Source organism: Helianthus annuus, chromosome 9, assembly GCF_002127325.2.
Source record: "Helianthus annuus cultivar XRQ/B chromosome 9, HanXRQr2.0-SUNRISE, whole genome shotgun sequence".
Classification (NCBI taxonomy): Eukaryota; Viridiplantae; Streptophyta; class Magnoliopsida; order Asterales; family Asteraceae; genus Helianthus; species Helianthus annuus.
Genome location: NC_035441.2, coordinates 185,855,918 through 185,861,438, shown reverse-complemented (window position 1 = coordinate 185,861,438; position 5,521 = coordinate 185,855,918). Strand labels below are relative to the sequence as shown.

Here is a 5,521-nt window from a genome sequence, read left to right as displayed (position 1 = left end):
ACATCAAACAATTTCTTAACTAAAATTAATAATCTATCTCCTACAATCAAACAAACCAACTTTGGGACATGTTCCCCCTTACTACGGTAGGTGATCCATCACACACATCTCATTCAAACCCTAATTTCTCCACTTCTACCACCAATCTTCCCAAATCACCTAAACACCTTTCCTCTCAATCCTTCCTCATCCTCCAGCCACCAACTCTGCAATTTCAATATTTACCATCTTTATCCCCCATCAACATACTCACTTCATATTCTAGGGTTTCTGCGAGAGAATGAAGCGACAAAAGGTAACGGTAACGGTGGATATATTCGATTTGGATTTGTACTCGAGGAGGTTCTTCGTTTTCTCTGTTTTAGTTGTTCTATTATTTCTTTCTTTCTTTTTTCTTAAATGATCCTCTAAATTATGCTCTCTGTCTCTCTCTCTCTCTATAGTGAATGTGCAGATTATGTGTGTGTACGAGGATGATACAAGAACAGAGGGTTTTATAAGTGTGAGTGAGGAAGGGGGTGTCGTTGAGGCTGTGGTGTGACCGAGATTCGTCGTCGGCCGGAGTGCATTCTCCGGTGATCGGGGTTAGAGAAAAAAGGGGATTGTGCGGTTGATGTATTCTATTTAGGGTTTTTAAGGATATGAGTTGAGGGTTGATTTGGATCTGTACTCGAGGAGGTTATTTGTTTTCTCTCTTTTAGTTGTTCTATTCTTTCTTTCTTTTTTCTTAAAGTCCACTAACTTACGCACCGATGATCCTCTAAATTATGCTAGATTACAGAGAATGAAGAATGAAGAACGAAGTTGTACAATGAAAAGGAAAGAGGAAAAAACGCATGAAGATGAGTGATTCAGATGATAAGGTACTGGTTTTTGTTTTGAATTTGTTTGTGATTAATTTGATTTTGTATGTGTATATTGTACAAGTTTGTTAACCTAATTGAATGCCATTGGTGTTTGTTATGAGATTTGAATTCTTAGCCTATAAAAAAACACTATTTTTCGTATCTGAATACCACTAAACCAAGTGTCATTTAGTAAGTTATGAAGTAAATGGATTCTATGTTTTTTTTTAAATCACCAAAATTTAATAATAAATAGGTATAGGAGGTATTAAAACTCTTAAATGATTATTTTCAAGTAAGCATTACTGGTAATAAAGAAAAAAAACTTGATGTCATTTGCAATCTTTGCTCTAATTGAAAGGATGTTTTAAGAATAGTGAACAAAAGTACACAGATCCCAGCGATGCTTTCGGTTGTGGTTCCTTCGCCTTACGCATCTTCTTTTCCCACCGGATCTTCGTTTCAGTTAATTTTACTCTTCTTTTCTTCGCTATTGCCTCCGTTCTCTTCTCCTCTCACCCTGCGCATTTCTCTGTTAACGCTGTAAGTTTCTCTCTTACGAGTATTGTTACTTTTTTATGTGTTTTTGTTGTCGTAGTTTACAGTTTGATTGATATTCTGCTGTTTGATTGATTATATGCGATTCGACTGACGTATTATATTAGTTTTGTAGAATGAAGGCTCAATTTGTAAATTAAAGTTATTTTACTGCATAATCAATAATAGCTAGGTTTTTTTAGCAATCGTATTTAAACAAAGTATCATGGAGGCTGAAAAAGTGGTTGATACAACTGGTGCAGGGGATACATTTATTTCTCCTTATCCTGTTGCTTTTGTTGGAGGAAAGCTTGAGATTTGCAGGTGAGTATATGTGAGTTTCTTTTTTTTTTTTTTTTTTTTGCTTTGTTTAATATATTAATGTTGTGGTTAATGTGACTTATTTTAATGATTTGCAGCTGCAACAGTTCTCTTTGTGTCCAAGTGAAGGGAGCCATTCTAAGCATGCCTTGTAGAGAAGCAGGCTTAGATCTTCTTCAGTCAAATTTGGGATAACAAAGTTAATTCAACTAAAAATCTTATTGCAAGTAAATAAGGTATAAATTAATCTCTTCTTCGCATGACTGGCTTTCTATAGGCATACGATCATTCCATAGTGGAATGGAATGAAAAATAAAGAGTTATAGTTTAACACTAACAATTTCAAAACTTTAACTAAATTATCTTTTTACTTTCCAAAAAATATTTTGAAAACACACCTTCTAAATGTAAATTTTTTCTAAATGTAAATTTAGTTTAATTTATTCTTTTTTTGTATTTGAAATCCCTAGCTAGTTAAATTGGAAGTTGGAGCCTTGGGAAGTTAATGCATTTTCTGCTCTAAAGGATAGTGTTGTAACATTGTTAATGCAGCCTTGATTTATAAACTTTAGTAGCACTGTAAGTCCTTTTACACCTGAATGGCCGTTGGAGTACTATTTAAGGTTTTTTTTATCTCTATGCTTTGCTTTCCATACTCCACAGTTATATCTTTGACAGGCATTTATGGGCCAAGATTTAGCCTTGAGTTGTTTATAATTTACTGTTCTTGCATAATGCATTGCATGTTGGATTTTTTTTTATGTTTGTTCTATTTTAAATAACATTATATTATAATGCATTGCATGTTTTGTGTATTTTTATTATGGTTGTTCTACTTTAAATAATATTTGATAGATTATAGCATTTAAATGACATGTCTTGGGTGTCTAAACTAAATCTATGATTAATGAAATCTAAGCTTATAAACTTTATAAATAAAACATGGAAACTTAAATACTTACAAATAGGACTTACTTTTATTAACAATAGGACACTGCTTTTAACATGCAGAGCTTAAGTAATATTGATGCAAGAAAGTAAAGCATATTTTATAATCTAGCTGTTAACTTCAAACAAATTTTGTAGCTGACCCATATCTTTTTTATATTAAAGCTTTCCAATAAAATTGTTGGTATTACAACTTAAACATTATAAACTATCTGTTATGCTTTAGACATTTGTTTTTATTACATGATGATGTTTTTTTCTAGGTAGTATACAAACTTATACTTGTCTTTACATTATATACTCATTATTATATGTTATTTGATGTTACTTTTATTGTTTTTTATCATTACTAAAACTCATAATACAGTTCAAGTTATAGGTTTAACAATTGTACTTTCCATTAAATACTTGATAATTTAAATAGCAAATGATTACACCAAAAAAATATGTTAGACAAATTTGCAAATAAGTAAGTTGGTTCTATTTTAAATAGAAAAAAAATATCTAACACCGATTTAGAGTTTAAAATGAAACAATTCTTCAGCCCATGAGAAAGTTGTATTACAAAACTTACCTTGGAACTCCACTCCATCCAATGATTTTGACACTATCAGCAGCATTCCATTGTTTCAAAAAATAACAAATCAAAACAACACATTACTGATATTTGTAAGATACATATTTTATTGATTAGTGTGTACCTTGTTGGCTTTGTGTGGACTGTGATCAATACTCTTAATCATCAGGTATTTGTACCTACAAATTCCAAATCGTAGTTAATGATAACAAAACACTACCACTACTAAAGAAAAGTACAATAAACAGTTAAATCTTCACTTGTAGTCCATTTGTTTCATCAGGTTTGTTGCTATTTCATCACAATTGTTGAGTACATGAAGATACAAATTTGATTAGAGAATGTTCATTGCAGATTCATATTGTTAGAATGTACCTTGTCGGATTCGAATTGACTGTGGTTGATGATCTTAACACTGTCAGCAGGTATCTATACATACAATCCATAATTCATGTTAACTAAATGCCAATACTAAGGAAACTCTTATATAAAGTTCAACCTTCACTTGCAGGTATTTTTTCCATCAGTTTAGAGATGTAGGCTGTAAAACAACACATAATTGATGTGATAATTTGTATGCACCTTTTCAGTGGATCGGATGCTCCTGCTCCATACGATCATAAAGAAAATCTAAAATGAACTTCACCCATGATCCTCGTTATATAGAGAAACAAATAAACTGCAAATAACTGACAACATGTTTTTAGCTACACGTTTTTTTGTAAACTGCAAGTAACTGACATGTTTTTAGCTACACGTTTTTGTAAACTGCAATTTATCAGCACTGATGGGGCAGTTAATCTGCGATTATTGCGCTCACTGCACAAATTATTTCGGTAACTGCATCTAAGTGGGAGAGATATTGTGGAACTGCTGCTAACTGCTGTATTTTCGGTTATTTTTTTGAGTTTACACGGCTGAGATTTAATCTCAGCAAGATCTAACGGTGGAGATGGATTTGGGAGGTGGTTAGACTTAATGGGTTCCATATATATATATATATATATATATATATATATATATATATATATATATATATATATATATATATATAATTCGTGTATAATGTAGCAGCATACATGATATGATGGAAGAATTGTGGCATGAGGAAAAACCACAAAGGACCGGTGGTGGGTAGCACGTGTTTAAGTTAATGTGACAGTACATAAGAATATAACAACATACAAGTTATTGATTATAATTTGGAACTTTTATAGTTGAAGATGATACTTTGGTTAGTTTGTGATTCAAGGGCCGACCTGGGTGGGCGAGCTGCACCGTGAGCCGAGCCCGTTTTTCCCGTGGGACTAAATTTATATATGTGTGTGTGTTTAAAAATACAAAAATAAAAACTTATTGGCTTATTGGGCTCTTTCTAAAAATTGGAACTTTAAAACTTACAGGGTCATTTGTTATCTAACTAAAACCTTATAACTTATTTTGGGCCCAAATAAATTTATTTTGATCCATAATTGATAATCCAAACTTATTGGACCATCCATAATCCATATTTATCTAAATAATAATAAAACAATAAAAAAATGAAACAAAACACAACGTGCCACAGTCAACACCATACCACTGGTCGACCATCAGCTCTGCCCTCTTGCCACCTCCTTAGCCCACCGACGCACCACCATAACCCATCGTTAACCATCTTGATTACTTGAGATATGTTTCTTTTTGTTCCACTTCCTTGATTCTCACAATTTAGTCTTATTTTAATAATTTTGAATTTGTCCCTAAGATGGGTGTTTGGTTGAATGATGAGCCTTAAATTGGGTGTGTTGTTGAATGTTGAGCTCTTAATTGGGTATTTTGTTGATGGTTAGACTTAGAATTGAGTAATTGTTAATTGTTTGATAATAATACAGGATGGAGTAGTGGTTTTGACTTTTGAATTTAGATTTGACTTCTAAAAATTATGCCTCCTAAACAACATCTAGTGCTAAAAAATGTAAGAAGAGAAAAGTAGATAAAGCAATGAAAAAGTCTCAAGCCAATACTTATTTGAAGTTTATGCATAAATCGCCTATTGTAGAGCATGTAGAAGTAAAACTAGAAAACGCAGAAGAGCTAGAACATGTTGAAGAACAAAAGCGTGCGGAGATAGGTTGTTGAAGTTTATGCATAAATCACATGTTGAAGAGCATGTAGAAGTAAAACTAGAAGACGCAGAAGAACAAGAACATGTTGAAGAACAAGAGCATGTGGAAGTAGAACTTGAAACATCGAAAAAGGAAGAGCATATCGAAGCTAATAACATTTTTATGAAGAAAACAATTTAGTGTTC

General features: G+C 32.3%; 1 long non-coding RNA gene across 9 annotated transcripts; it reads left to right on the top strand.

Annotated features, from left to right (window-relative positions):
- Positions 1 to 5,521, top strand: LOC110880176. Of its 9 annotated transcripts, none has more exons than XR_004868239.1 (9): positions 1 to 295; positions 444 to 678; positions 775 to 863; positions 1,312 to 1,388; positions 1,646 to 1,706; positions 1,802 to 1,939; positions 2,174 to 2,282; positions 3,583 to 3,653; positions 3,819 to 4,207. It is a non-coding gene; the product is annotated as an uncharacterized LOC110880176 (long non-coding RNA). The 9 variants fall into 9 exon arrangements; XR_002559242.2 differs by having other exon boundaries at positions 3,740 to 4,207; XR_002559244.2 differs by having other exon boundaries at positions 1,240 to 1,388; positions 3,740 to 4,207.